Source organism: Hermetia illucens, chromosome 2, assembly GCF_905115235.1.
Source record: "Hermetia illucens chromosome 2, iHerIll2.2.curated.20191125, whole genome shotgun sequence".
NCBI lineage: Eukaryota > Metazoa > Arthropoda > Insecta > Diptera > Stratiomyidae > Hermetia > Hermetia illucens.
The window spans coordinates 29,525,647-29,542,268 of NC_051850.1; positions in this window are offsets into that span (position 1 = coordinate 29,525,647).

Consider the following 16,622-nt stretch of genomic DNA (forward strand, 5'->3'; position numbering starts at 1 on the left):
AGGGTCACCACCACGCAATATTTACTGGTAATACTTTTTCCGTGGATTGCATCTTCGCTCAAGCCAGTAACCATTTTGATGGCATCAATGGTTGATCTGGCTTTACGGAACTCATACTGCCATCTGAGAAGCCTCCTCGGCTCTCAACAGTCGGAATTAATCTATTGTAGATTACTCGCTCTAGCATTTTCCCCACAGTGTCCCAAAGACAAATAGGTCTGTATGAGATTGACTCACCTATATTTTTACCAGCCTTTGGCAGTAGTAATAACTTTGGTCGCGTACATGATGCAGGAAATGTCCCCTCGAACATGCATGCTTCGAACAACTCAGCGAACATGTGCGGTCCAGATTTCACAGTAAGCTTAAGGGTCCTATTCGATACACCATCCACACTCGGAGTTTTGTTATCTCCTATTTTAGCGCAGATATCCAACACCTCGTCATTCGTGACCGGCGGTACTGCCGTTACATTCAGAGGTCACTGGAAGCTGTCAGTGCCCTTCTCTTGTTGAGGGGATTAACCCCTGGATAATTCTTAACAAGAATGAAGGGCGCTTGATCTGCGGAGATGAATGGCCTCTGAATCGCCCTATCACGATTCTACAGGCGCCCCACTACGGGATTACGTCCGCTTCCGAACAAGCTTCTTGAAGCATTTCCTTCTGCTGCGTTAGATGCCGAACTTGAAGGTTTTGCGAGCTCCCTTATAGGCGCGTTCATTTTGCCCTTGGTCAATTCTGCTTACCGCCCTCTGAGCCCTCGGTCATAGACTGATCGAAGGCTGGCAGTATTCCACTAGTAGTTTAGTCTTCTACTGGGAAATTAGCAACTCCTAGGCATGGCCGCATCCTATTCTTTAGCGATGCATTGTGTGATATGAAAAGCTCTTCTTAGGTTGGGCTTTTGCAGACCAACCAGACATCATTTTCGGTTTCGGGCATGATGGTCTTCGCTGACGCACCAGAGCATACCACGAGCCAGTGCAGGGGGAGACAAAGGTTAATTCAACGATTGGGGCAAACTCCCTTTTCTGAAAAGTGTTTACATAACCGTCGTTGGCCAGAATTATATCCAACAGTGAAAAAGCGTCCAATAGACTGCGGTCCCGTGCATTTGTCTCTCTGCTGCCCCACTCACGGGCCCAAGCATTGAAGTCACCTGCAATCACTCTTCGACTACGACCCCTTACGTCGAGAACAAGACTGTTAAGCATTTCCTCGAATTCGGACAGTGTCATACTTGACAGGGCGTAACAATTGTACACATATACCCTGTTTATTTTCTCCACAAAGCCGCTGGCTGTCCGACTCCCAGCACATTGTATGGATTGTCGAACGCATGCCTATATTGCCGTTCCACCAGTCGTATCTGTGATGGTTTCTAAAGGGTTCACTAATGATGGCAATTTCCACCTCGGATTCGTAGGTGGTCTACTCGAATAAATCCTGAGTGACTCTGCAATGATTGAGGTTTATTTGAATAAACCTAATTTTTTCATTAAAGTCATCGCCTTCCTAAATTCAGGGCATTTAGCGCTTTCACCATATTTTTTATGGTTGCCATTGATGAACTCGGACAGCTCAACTATTTTTGCACCAAGCTGTATGAAGGGTAATTCCTCTGGACCAGGGCTCTGCCCTACATGACTCCTAACCGAATTGCTGCTTTTAAATAGTCCTTAAGTAATTCTTCACATATATGTATTTTTGAAATTCTAAGTTTAATTCTTATAAATATTTAAGATATTTTTAAATTAACAATTCATATGTTATTTTCATTAATGTACAATTAACATTACTATTTAATTCAACGAACTCAAAAAGACTTCGGTGTTCAATTCCCAACTTGATATCTTTAATTTGTGACAGGTCTCCTAAAACAAAATTATTCATCGCACACTTTTTGAGATCTTCCACTCCCTTGGCGTGCCACGCAAAGTGGATAGATCCGCGCCATCTATTTACTCGCACTCGCAACATTCGAAATAAATTTCGAATGCTGCGAATCCTGCCGCGCCACATCACTCCGCCCCCAGATGAAACCTAGGGGTTTCAGCGACTGATCCCCGAACTTCGTTCGCCGTTAATCCACAAAGCGGACACGACGTTGCTTCGGGGCGCACGCGGGTTTCAGTCTGGACAAAGAGACCGCCTTTTTGTGACCACCGATCTCGAGCTGGAAGAAATGTTCTCCCCGCTCGAGAACGCGGTACGGGCCCTCATATGGAGGCTGCAGCGGCTTCCGGACGGCATCCGTCCTGATCAGCACGTGCGTGCAAGTGTCCAGCTCCTTGGGCGAACAGGCAGGTATGGACGAGTGTCGAGTGGGTGGCGGCGCTTTGATGCGTCGGAGATTGTCTCTCAGCAGACGCACCAACCCCGACTCCGTGAGACCCGATCTCTTGTCGAAGACCGGATCGCTTGGGAGTCTCGGGTTCTCCCCGTAAACCAGCTCCGCGGGGCTGGCAGCAAACTCCTCTCGGCGGGTTGTTCGAAGGCCGAGTAGGACGAGAGGCAAGACTTGCGTCCAGGACGGGTCGTCGCGTGCCATAATGGCGGCTTTCAGCGTCCGGTGCCAACGTTCCAACATCCCATTGGATTGTGGGTGGTATGCCGTAGTCCGCTGGCGTTTAAAACCAAGGAGTTTGCCTAACTCGGAGAAAAGGGTGGACTCAAATTGCATTCCCTGGTCAGTGATGACCACTGCAGGGACGCCAAAGCGAGGTATCCACTCTCGACAGAGGGCTTCAGCACATGATTGCGCCGTGATGTCTTTCAGAGGTATTGCCTCAGGCCACCGCGTGAACCTGTCGATGATTGTGAGGCAATACTTATAACCGTGCGAGTCTCGCAAAGGCCCTATTATGTCGAGGTGTATGGTGTGGAAACGCTTGGTAGTGCGGGGGAATGAGCCCACTTCTTTCCTAACATGCCTGGAGACCTTACATTTTTGGCATGCGATGCACTCTCTGGCCCAGGAATTAATATCCTTATTCATGGAGGGCCAGAAGTATTTTCCGGTGACTAACCGGTTTGTTGTCCTGATGCCGGGGTGCGCCAAGTCGTGAACTGCGTGGAACACTTCCTTGCGAAATGTGGCCGGAATGTATGGCCGAGGTCCCTTTTCCGAGTCTTCGCAGCAGAGCGAGAGGTTTGAGCCGAAGATGGACAACTCCCGAAATTTGTATTTGGGGTTGGACTTGAGGCTCTGAAGTGCTGCGTCATCCACTTGCGCCTTGGCAATAGCCGAGAAATCGAGTGAGGCGGGGATGTTAACTTCGGAGACACGAGACAAAGCGTCAGCAACAATGTTGTCCTTCCCGGACACGTGCTGGATGTCCGACGTAAACTGGCTTATGAAGCTCAGGTGTCGAAGCTGACGAGGGGACGCTTTGTCGGGCTTCTGTTTCAAAGCGAACGTGAGAGGCTTATGATCCGTGAACACTGTGAACGGCCGGCCCTCTAGGGAGAAACGGAAGTATTTGATGGACAGGTATGCGGCGAGCAGTTCGCGATCGTAGGTGCTGTAGTTCCGTTGAGCGGGATTCAACTGCTTCGAGAAGAAGCTCAACGGCTGCCAAACTTGGTCCACCTTTTGGTGAAGGGCAGCACCTACTGCGTTGTCAGAGGCATCAACAAAAACGGCTAGGGGTGCATCTTGCAGAGGGAATGCCAAGAGCGTAGCGTCAGCCAGTTGTTGACGAGATTTGTCAAACGCGCAGATAGCCTCTTCAGACCACACGATCTCTCGTGTGTCCTTAGTTTTGGGGCCAGACAAGTACGCGTTCAAAATGGACTGGAGATGGGCGGCCTTGGGCAGGAAACGACGGTAGAAGTTCAGCATGCCCAAGAACCTCCTCAACTCCCTCACTGTCTTTGGACGCGGGAAGCTTGATATCGCTTGCACCTTGTCTGGGTCGGGCTGTATTCCTTCAGGGGAAATGAAATGGCCGAGGAATCTCACCTGTTGTTGAAGGAATTTGCATTTCTCAACGTTTAGGACTAAACCGGCCTCAAGGAGACGTTGAAAAATGCACTCGAGATGGGCTAAGTGCTCAGACTCAGTGGTAGAAGCGACCAAAACATCATCCAAATATACGAAACAGAATTCGAGGTTTCGCAGGACTGAGTGAATGAACCTTTGAAAGGTTTGCGCCGCATTGCACAATCCGAAAGTCATTCGGGTGAACTCGAAGAGTCCAAAGGGTGTGCATATTGCCGTCTTTGGAATGTCTTCAGGAGCTACTGGAATTTGGTGATAAGCCTTGGTTAAGTCCAAGGTCGAAAAGATGCGGCAATTCGCGAGGTGATGCGCAAAGTCATGGATGAGTGGAATTGGATATCGGTCAGGAACAGTCTGTGCATTTAGTCTTCTGTAATCCCCACATGGGCGCCATTCGCCGTTTGGCTTAGGGACCATATGCAGTGGGGAAGACCAACAGCTGTTTGAGGGCCTGCAGATACCCTGTTGAACGAGTTGTTCAAACTCTTTCCGTGCAATTGCCAGTTTCTGAGATGGTAGAGGACGCACCTTCGAGAAGATCGGGGAACCAGTAGTGATAATGTGGTGCTGCACATTGTGCTTCACTGGTTTGGAGAGACTACAGTTGGTAGTAATCTGGCTGAACTTTTGGAGAAGTGCCCGAACACGAGAGTCGGTAATGTCTTCTAAAAGAACGGAAAGATTATTGCCTGGGTGAGATACCATATGTCCCGACGTATTAAGGTTGGTCGTGGAATCTATAAGAGACTTGTTTTGCAAGTCCACCAGCAATCCATAGTGACACAGGAAGTCTGCGCCTAGTATGGGGAAGCTGACATCCGCCAGGATGAAACGCCACGAAAACGTCCTACGCAAGCCAAGACTCACGTCCACTTGCCTATACCCGTACGTGTTTATGCGGGAGGAATTTGCTGCCGCAAGTTTGAGCGGTTGAGGGAAAAGTTGATGATGCTGGGGTACGGGAAGAACCGAAACCTCCGCACCCGTGTCGACGAGGTAGTTACGCCTGCTGAGAGGGTCGAAAATAGTTAGGCGACGTGGTGCTGCGTTCTGGGTGGCCGCCGCCAAAACCCCCCGCGGACCTAGTTTTTTGCGGTAGTAGAGAATCTACACGGTAGCGTACATCTTGTCGCTTTATCCCCGAATCTGCGGTGGTACCAGCAAATCCCTGGGTCCGTGGACTGTCTTGACGACCTGCTACCTGATCGCCCTTTTCGGATGGCAGACCGCGAGCGTGCTCGCGATCTGGCGCCCGAACGCTGAGCGTCCAACGTCGCCCTCATCTCGGCCATACTGGCTGTTAATGCAGCAATCTCGCGCCTCAATTCACCCACCTCATCCGACGGTGGTTGAACGGCCGCCAAGGTTGGGCGTACGTACACCTCCTGAACCTGGTCGGCCGTCGCTGCCAGTTCCTCCAAGGAACCGGAGACGCAAGCAAGGATCGCCTGGGTGCCCTCCGGGAGCCGACGCAGCCAGAGCGACTTGATCAGGTCTTCGCCGATTTTACTCCCACCCAATTGCCTCATTTCACGAAGCAATTGGCTGGGAGTTCGATCACCTAAGGTTAAACCTGCCAGCAAGTGGTCTAATTTTGCCGACTCGCTTGCCGACAGGCGCCTGATCAACTCGCTCTTGAGCTGCACATACGATGTCGACTTCACCACGTCGGACACCAGAAGTATGGACTCTTCGTCCAGGCCGACCACCGCGTAGTTGAAGCGGGTCGCGTCCGATGTGATGCCGGACATTTGGAATTGTGCTTCCAAATGCACGAACCACAGTTCGGGGTTCCGCCGCCAAAACGGAGGAACGCGTACGGCGAGGGCGGTCACTTGCGGGTTCGATGGGCCCGCCGCGTCCCTATTGTCAAAAGACATCTTGTTTCACGAAAAGTACGAGATTGAAATGCAAACGCGGTGAGTTTATTCTGAAACGCGGTGGACTTTACACCGACACGGCAGGCCGCACCCACAAATGCACGCACGAAACGAGAAAAAACGAAGCGGACGCTATCCAGCGCAGACCAAAAACACCACCAATGAGAATGGAGGGGTCGCAATGTTAAACACTTGCACGCCGTCTCTTGCAGCGATTTCAATTTTTTTATTATTATTTATACAAAAAGTTGGGACAAACTCATTACGCTTAAAGAAGAGTGAAAAATACATGCGTGCCACGCGAGCATTTTAAAGTAAAACTAAAGAGAATTTCCTCAGGTCGTTAAGTTGCAGCGGTTACATTTGGTATGTATTTCGTCGTGGGGTCTTCTTATTCCGATAGCCGAGTAATCTGATGGTGATGAGTCTAGATCTTGCGACGGGCGCTCCCCGCAAGCGGTGGGGCTGCCGTTTTAATGGTAGCGAAAGTAGAAAAGGGTGTTGTGCAGGAGGACGTGCGTACGGGAAGTCGCGTGAAAATCCACTTCTGGTGATGGTCCGACGTGTGTCGCGCAGTACACTGTGTAGAGAAGGTTTGTTGATGGGGATGATGATGTGCTTGAGTTTTTCAATTATATGACACCTCGTGCACAGCATTGAGGAATTGAGACTTCTGCATTTGGAGCATATCGATCTTCTCGATTTGTTCTTGGACGTAATCCACTTTCCGTTTGAAGTAGTCTTTGGAGTCTTCGAGGTTCTTTTCTACGTAGTTGATGTTTTGGTGCGAGTTCCGGGGTCACCAATTAAGTAATTCTTCACATATATGTATTTTTGAAATTCTAAGTTTAATTCTTATAAATATTTAAGATATTTTTAAATTAACAATTCATATGTTATTTTCATTAATGTACAATTAACATTACTATTTAATTCAACGAACTCAAAAAGACTTCGGTGTTCAATTCCCAACTTGATATCTTTAATTTGTGACAGGTCTCCTAAAACAAAATTATTCATCGCACACTTTTTGAGATCTTCCACTCCCTTGGCGTGCCACGCAAAGTGGATAGATCCGCGCCATCTATTTACTCGCACTCGCAACATTCGAAATAAATTTCGAATGCTGCGAATCCTGCCGCGCCACAGTCCTTCGCATTTGGCATTGTTGACCTTGCCTCCGTTTTATCTTTTATGGCATTTGGCATTGGCGGAGATCTCAAAGTTGACGAACTCTCCTGAATGGGTCCTTTTCCTGGCCCTGGAGTACCTCCTGGGATTTGTATCGTGATTTGACGTCGGATATCAGTTGACTCAGCTGTGAATGAGTACTTGAGTCAAATCAAGATAATAATCTCGAGCAAGCGCAATGCTGACCACATTGCCTCCTATAGGGTACTATAATCCTATAGTGTACCGTTATGGTCTTGAATGAAGTGCTCTTACAAACTTCAAGGCCCTGATCCAATTCCCATGCACAGTCAGAAAAGAAAATTGCAGGAACACATATGTACACATCAATAGGCATGCGCCAATCCTCTAGCAAAGGTAGCGCTCTCATTAGGCGAAAATTTGGCCGCTCCTCACAGGTCTGCCTGTCTGTCTGCCTGTCACACGCATTTTTCTTGGAGATGGTTATAGCGATTGACATCAAATTTGCTGGGAAGGTGGAAAATGTGAACGCTCACGCATACAGTGAGTTACATTATTCTACGTCGAGGAGGAAGAGGTCCCCATACATGCAAAAGCGGAGTGTAATTTTCTTTTCACCAAATATAGTAATGTGCGATATTAAATGAAAGGTCTGACATTTATTGGGAAAGTGGGGAGTGCGGGGGGTCGAAAGTAATCATGTTTTTAATGGACCCGTTCTCAGAAACTACCCAAGCGGAAAATCTGAAAAAAAAATCAAGAGGCTGCAACTATATGGTGCCTAGGCTCCCAAATATCCTCTATACCGATATACAATATTTTCGAATAAAGTTAATAATGGTATATTACTATAATTTTTAGTAATTGGCTGGAAGCGCCCCTTAGGTTCATCCTAGCACCACGAAGTTTTGAATATAGATTATAACATAGAGCATGATTCCATTACAATGGGTGGAAATCGCACTATTACTTGCAAAGTTATAATAGGTCATAGGTGTGGCTTCTTTGCAAATTCAAGACCATGAATGTCAATATCATCAGAAAGTGGATACCCTCACGTGCTAAGCACTAATGGGGTGAATGGGGCCTCAAATGTCTTTATATAAGAACTACACAAAACATTTCTTACCTGAAGCGTCCAGTTTCCGGTTTCCCGACTTGTTAGTTCTGGCTATGATCGAAAACCGTGCGTCAATTCTTAGGTTTATATTTGACATTCTGTATCTTCAGTCGTGCCTCTTATAAATCTTGTAGACCAGATGGGTTCTTGCTCCAATAATATTGGGTATCGCATACGGATTAATGCTATCATATAATTCCAGCAACAGGTGCTGTACTTCGATATCGTATTCTCAGCTTTTGTCTGGCTAAAGATGTTTGGCTTACAGCAGCCCACTAAGCTCCCCAGCTATCTTGATATTTACTTAAAGATTCATTTGGCAACATCTTTTAGGCCATATACCATCAGCATCAATGGCACGAGAGCAGCCTTCGCCTCCAAAATAAATTAACTACTAAAATTTCGGTACGCTGACCACTTCCTCTAGTTGCCAAATACAAACAATGACGTGCTGCAGTTGTATATTTTGCCTTCACATCTTTTTCGTGGCATTTCTTCCGGTCGGATACTTCGGGCTTCACTCTTTAACATGCGCTTCGGCAGTCTCAAGTTGTCCATACGCTTAACATGGACTTATACCGCAGCTGGGTCGTCAAAAATCCTCTATAACTCCGGGTTACACCTGATTCTCTAGTCCGCTCCTTCCCGCATTTGACAGTAACAGGCTAGATGATAGTCTTGTATCTGCTCTTGATTCCAGAATAGGCACGATCCAGTCAAGACTTTCGAATTTCGTCGTCCGCATAGTCGTCCTTTCCCAAGTGTTGCCCAGAGTATATAAACAGTCAGTACTTTCAAGGTCCTCCTACTGTCAGGTTTTGTCATGTTGGTGCCGGTTTCTTTGTTTGGATCATAAATTTTGTTTTGGTACAGTTGACCCATAAATCAACTTACTACTGCTAATTAATGACTCCTAAGACAAAGAAGCGAAACCGAGGAGCATAGGCAACTGAAGGCTTTTGTTACCGCTGCCAGTGAGGGCGAACATGATGCACTTGAGCTCCCGAACCTTGGAAAATTTCGGGAAGTGAAGCATAGCCTGCGGAAGGGAGGAAGAAAGATTCCACAATTACGAGCAACTGAAGGAACATTCAAGCACGATTCTCAATCGTATAATACCTGGTAAAGTTCCACTGGTTGAAATGGCTAATTACCATAACATACGGATGACATCGTCTTAAAACAGGGTAGAAAATATCTTGACCATCAATGCGCTTAAGCAGGGCAATCAAGTATCGCTGCTCCGACTGTCTCTATAGAGCTGTTCTTTCCATTCATCCGTAAATCTAAGATAAGAATCTAAGATATTTCCTGGTAAGTGGAAGAAGCGAATGATAGCGAAAATTTTGAAAAAGGGAATCCGCTTTGAATGTGACAATTGGAGGGATAATAGCTGATATTATTCTGGGATTGCAATATAAAACATCTCGACAGCATAATTAAGATAGACCAAACTAGTTTCTTCTCAAGATCCTCCTGTTCATTCTGCGCTTCACCTGTTCTTCATTGATTTCGAGAAAACCTCGGGCACCGTCAGCCGGAGAGCGTATCTGGTATGCTTTACGCAGAAGGGGCATTGTGTATAACGTAACAACTATTATTAAAGCGGCATATGATGGTGCGTTGCGATGTCACGTGCTGCATCGAGGTTAAATTTCCGAGGCATTTTTAATTTACAGCGAAGCACGGTAAGGCTGCATTCTGTCGTTGATACTATTCCTTCTTGTTATTGGTGACCTTCTCTCCTGCACTGCTCGGAGGATGTGGAGAACTTCAATGAACTATGACATTTTTCTCAAACCCCTCGACTATTCCGACGACTTTGACCAAAAGTCTCTGCAAAGAAAGGCAAGCAGGGTTGGACTAAAATAAACACCAACGAAACCAAAGTTCTCAATCTGATTGGACCTTGCATTCTTCACATCTGCATTATCGGGCAGAACATCAATGTTATCGATTTGCCTGTCAGCATTGTTTCTGTTGATGGGAGCTTGATGTCGCACGATGCACAAATGGCGCTAAAAGGGTCTCTTTTCTCTGTGCTGTGATATAGAAGCGGAACATAGAAAGTGATGCCAGTATAGCCCTCTACAGTAGCCTGCTGGATAGACTGATGCTGAATACAACCTTCTGGGTGCCAACCAATCTCTCTCTGGGATTGATGTGTGGCTCTCCAGGAGCCAAGCCTCTCATCTACGTGGACCGGTAGTGAGTGTTAGCAGCCACACCCTGTACCAGGTGACCTCACTATTGGCGACCTTACTATTAACAAAACGCTACGATTCTAGGCCGAGGAATCTAAAAGCACTTCCCCCAATGCAGGGTGTTATGCTTACCGTGCGCATTGGATGGTTTGCAGCCGAGGGTAACCGGGTGCATTCGAACGGAGTGTCACTAGCACCTGGTCGCTTCAATGAGTAAGCCTGACCGTGCCGTACTAGGACGGGCTATGGCATGCCGGACCATATCCGTGGGAATCATATGAGTACACGAACGAACAACTAAAAACAAACAAGCGGGACTGCGTACCCTACACAACTGGCCCATCAGGCGGAGGCACACCTTCACAACACTGAGAACCATGTAATTACACCAAAGGAGGGAGAAGTTGGAAGGTCAAGCGGGGCCTAGGTCAACATTAGCCTACCCCGAAAACCACAACCAACAAAGGTCCCCACTCAAAAAGTAGAGACGAGTAAAACTACGTCAATGGTCACCTTATCAGGCGTCAGGAAAGAGACGGACAGTAGCGCAGGTGTCAAATGATATTTGGGCTATCTGAAAGACGGCCTAAAACCAGAGGTATTTCCTAAGAAGGTTCAGAATGGACCTAAGCCTTCAGCATTAGAGCCAACAAAGCGAGGAGCAGCGGAACTTAGCCTGCAAGGAAATGCTCCCAAGAGACCTATACCTGAGCCCAGAAGAGGGGAAATCTCGGGGCGGTCAGGAGTGAAGGCAGTAGCCAGGAGACCCGACGTTGACCTTGCTAATGACGTAAAGAGCATTCGGAAATTATTTCCGGGGCAAATGCTCACTCATGAGGAGCAAAAAGAATTGAGGACCTCATCGTCATGACGATTTGTGGGAGATGCACGTGCAGGGGGGAAACCAAGAAAGGATACTTTCGGGGACATATCGAAGGATAACCCTACGAGGTGCCGTAAGATCTGCGGAAGCTATAGAGGCTCAAAAGGCAGGACTGGAGAGGTAGTCGTGGTATCAGGTTACTTCCCAGAAGATAGCACCCGCATCCTATCAGAATTAGTCTTTAGGCTGGTGGAGTTCTACGAAAGAAAGTCACTACTACTTCTTCTCAGCTCCGATGCCAACGCCCAACATAAGGTCTGGGGAAATAGCGACATTAACCGGAGAGATTAGTACCTTCTGGAATTCATCCTCGGTAATAAGAAATAAAAAATAATAAGGAACTTACCAACATTCGTGACCGGGACTAGATAAGAGGCATTAAGCATAACTCTAGGGAACACTCTGATGATTGGCTTGGTCAAGAATAAAAGTATGTCGCATGAACCTTCTATGTCGGATCATAGAATAATAAGATTCGACATTGAAAGGTAACACGGAAGTATAATCAGGAATCCCCGGAGAACAGACTTAGATTCCTACATAAGACAGACAGACAACATGACTCAACTGCAAGTGAATTACTTCAGGAGCGAAATATAGCTAGAAACAGTGCCGGAAGGCCTTAAAAGGGACGTTGTTGATGCATATGAGGTCAGCTGTCCATGTAAGATAGTCAAGTCAGACAGTCAGACCCTGATGGTGCAAGAACCTTGCCACAATGAGAAAAGAAGCACGGAAACTCTTTAACAACAAACCGGGGACTGCGCGATCAGGAAAGCAAAAAGAAAGAGCTTCAGGGAATTCTGCGAAGGAATTGGACACACCATAGAAGCATCCAGGCTATAGAAAGCTCTAGCCAAAGACAAGGCAATATCTTCTGTCTGTGCGAAGAAGGAAGATGGGACATTTACCGAGAATAAAAAGGACAAGATACATTTGCTTCTCACAACTCATTTCCCGAGATCCTTCTGCACGACGGAAGGCAGTAGCATTCTGCCTGATACCCCAACGGATAGAAGGGGGAAAAGCTAAATTGGAACTGTTCCAGAGAGGCCTAGGAACCATCTTAGGATCTCTCCTAATTATTGCCGGGTAGAACGGTCAACCGTAGCTGCTCTGTATCAGCTGAGGAAACAAAGGAAATAGCAATATGTGTGTTTTGAGCATCGAAAAAGCGCTCCATAACTCATCGTAAAGAGAGATACAAGATGTCCTAATCCGCAAGGAAGTGGGAAACACCCTCCCCTTCTGGATGGGCAGAATATTAGACAGCAGGCAAATAAATGTACCGCCGGACATAAATCTTATTGTCATGACCACCGCCCAAGGTTTTCCACAAAGTGGGGTGACTATGCCTACTATACTTGATGAACTCCTAGGAAAACTAACAAACACTTCCAGGGTCCGTTGATGATATTGTTTTAATTTGTAGGGACAAATATAAGGATACCCTATGTGACAAAATGCAAACCGGATTGCGAATGATTTGTAACTGGTGCAGGAAGGCGGGGCTGCGCATCGATCCAGCAAAGGTCCATGTAGTATCATTCACTAGGAAGCGCAAGGTTGATCACCTGAGAGCGAGTAACAGAAGTCAAATATTATATTTGGAAATCAGACTAGATCAAAACTACACTGGAAAATACACGTTGAAAATATAAGTCGGAAACTCACACGGTGTCTGCTGATTTGTACGATGGCGGGTAGACTGCAAATCTAGGAAATTAGCTTTTGTCGACTTGTCTGTGGAACGTACGCAAGGCAGAAGTGAGTAGTGTGGACAGCTGATATAATGGTGAACTATCAGCCGATCATCAAATTGTTTGACTTTAATGGCATCACGGAAACCTTCAGAGATGACAATGCCAACACCATTTTTATTGCGTGGACTACCAAAATGGAGAAGTTGGCACCAATGTTTAGCACGGGACCATTGGGTTTCTTGTAGATCGCAGATATCAATTTATTATGTCTAATAAATACCACGTTATTTGCACATGCATGCATTTTAGCTACTGGGTCATCCTCATCGATACGGATTAAGTGACCCGCCCACCGTAACCTATTGAGCCGGATTTTATCCACAACCGGACGGTCAAGATATCGCTCATAGATTTCGTCGTTATGTAGGCTACGAAATCGTCCATCCTCATGTAGGGGGCCAAAAATTCTTCTCTCGAACTTGGCCAAGAGTTCGCAATTCTTTTTGCTAAGAACCCAAGGCCTGTGCGATCTGGATGAAGGCAATTTGTACGTCTCGGGTCGTTCTTCCCATGATGTCGATATCGTCAGCATAGGTTAGTAGTTGGGTGGACTTAAAGAGGGTCGTATCTGTTGCCTCTCTTACCTCAGCATCACGGATCACTTTCTCGAGGGCCAGGTTAAAGAGGACGCATGATAGGGCATCCCCTTGTCGTAGACCGTTGTTGATGTCGAATGGTCTTCAGAGTGATGCTGCTTATCTGGCCTCGCACATTGGTCAGTGTCAAATATAGCGCGAACTCTGTATGTCCTGTATGTCCGTGCAGAGAAACGGAGAATTAATATCTATTTTTCTGGCTATCTTTATTTTTTCATTCATGGCAGTTAGTAGATTACTCTCCAGCATGAGTGATTCCTTGGCAAATTCTAAATTTCACAGCAAAATAAGTCAATTTTGCATCTCTTGTTTCAGCGTCATCCTCTGAGCCCAAAAGAGTAGAGCATGTCACCGTGACAAAGCCGATTCAAGTAAGAAGTTAATCTCCCAAGCTACAGAAAACAGTCAGATGCTTTCACAATTTTCACGTTGTCACTTATCATATTTAGTTATTCGCCGCAGTTGTTCACTTTGATGTCATATTTTGGAGATGAAATTCGATAAGTCTGTGAAATAGCAGAATGTGATATCACGTAATGTATCCATGACTTTCCTGAACTTCCTCAGCAAAAAACGAATTTTCTTTACTTCGCTTTCACATATTGTTGCCAGAAGTGTCCCTACCTTCATGAAAATATAATGTTTGATTGTCTGGATGATCCCCAAGATTGAAGAAGAATCTTTCACGCGAAGACATTTTAAATTAAGTCTAGACTCTTGAGAATGGAGAACGAGGCTAATGCTTCTGCGAAGCGTGACTTCACAGATATGTTGTGGCATCATTCTCGAAAGTCTGTAACTGCTCTTGTATGCATAAGATTTTGCAGACTGGGATATCTTAAGATCAAGGGAAATCTGGCGGTACGTTATTGCACCGAAGGAGAGAAATATGGTTGTTCAGTGAGACGACGGTTTATTGTAATATAAAATGCAACGATGTATGATTAAGGACTCTTGCAATATTGGTAGATGTAAATTATGATATTATCTTTGCCTCGTAAAGCATATTCAAGAGGATCGAATCCAGCTATGCTTTGTTTTTGGAGTTGAATTTTAGCTTTATGGGAATATGATAATATGCTCCGTCAAAAAGGAGGCCCGAATCGTATCCTATTGCACTCCTTGTCAATTCATTTTGATTGGAAGCTGCTTTTTAATTTACTGCTTGATTAAGTGGCTCCATACGCAAGCTATATTCTGGCCCACTGAATAAAAGCTTTGGAAGAGATTAAACCGATGGGAATAACACCGAAAAGGGACGATTTTTTAGGATCCTAAAAGCAGCCAAAATGTAATAATCACGAAAAACGCAAATCCATGGTAAACTTGAAATGTTTGAAATGTCCCTATAGAAAAGGAAGAAACAATATATTCCAAATTTTCACCTACTCTTAGTGGTGAAAACCATCTGCTAGAAAACTGTTCCAAAATATTTTTTATCTTTTTTCCTTTTGTATATTTCGTGTCCCGATAGTTCAGTGGTTAGAATGCAAGGCTCTCGTTAGAATGGTTAGAATTCAAGGGTCTTGTCGTCGAATACTAGGCGACTTAGCTCGGAATGAGTACCAGAGTTAAATCGCGGTAATAATCTCGCGAAAGCGCAATGCCAACGCCCGACGGACGACGGACAAATGCTGCCACCACCTAGCATGGAAGAAACAATCCGCGCAATTCGTCAGCTTCAAGACCATAAGTCACAAGGAGCCGATGGAATTACAGCCAATTTGGTTAAACATGGAGGCGATCAATTACACCAAAGGATTCATCAACTAACGTTTAAGGTGTGGGACAGTGAATCAACTGGCAACAAGACATTATGTGTCCCATATATAAGAAGGCATCTCCCTCTCTTCTACTCTCTCCGCTATCTTGTAAAGCCGGATAGCCCCATAGGCTTCACTCCAGGCTCTGCAACAGATCAGATTTTCTCTCTGCGGCAAGCGATGGAAAGACTGCTGAAATATGGCCATCAGTGACACCATCTTTTCTCCGACTTCAAGGCCGCCTATGACAGCATAGCCAAGGTAAACCGCCAGGAGCCGATGGAATTACAACTGAATTGATAAATATGGAGGCGACCAGTTACACTAAGTGATTCATCAACTTGTGGTCAAGGTGTGGGACATCGAATCAATGCCTGACGATTGGCAACGAGGCATTATCTGTCTCATACATAAAAAGGGAGATATCACACAGTGCAGCTATTATAGAGGTATCACATTGCTCAGTACCATCTATAAGATATTCTCCGCTATCTTGCTAGCCCGAATAGCCCCATACGCCCAGAACATCATTGGCCCATACCAAAGAGACTTCACTCCAGGCAAATCAGCAACAGATCAGATTTTCTCTCTATGGCAAGCGATGGAGAAACTGTTGGAATATGGACATCAGTTGCACCATCCCTTCATCGACTTTAAAGCATAGCCAGGATAAAACTGTACCCGGCCATGGGAGAAATTGTATCCCAACGAAATTGATGAGACTGACTAGGCTAACTCTAACCAATGTGTGAGGCTAAATAAAAGCCGCAGGATCACGCTCAGGATCATACGACATCAACAACGGTCTAAGACAAGGGGATGCCCTATCATGCGTCCTCTTTAACCAGGCCTTGAAGAAAGTGATTCGGAACGTAAATGTTAATGCAAGTGACACCACCCTCTTCAAGTCCCCCCAAGTAGAAAATTTTAGAATATTTTAAAAAATTTTTGTGTTATGCGTCCTAATCGAAGCCCTATCGTATCTAATGTCAGTAAAGGTGGAAAAGTCCATCAGTCCCGGTAGAAAGTTTGAACAGAATACACGTATCGTGGAAGGTTCTGTTCAACTTCGGGTAATTGAGATTAAGAGGAGATTGAAGGGCAGTATATCCCCCGGGGGGGGGGGGGGTCCCATATTCGACACTAAATTCCTTGATAAATATCTGGATAATGCACGCTGATTAACACCTACAACCGTACTGCAAAATGCTGTTCTCATCTCCACGTTGGTTACGCCTGGCCATGCAAAGTTGCAG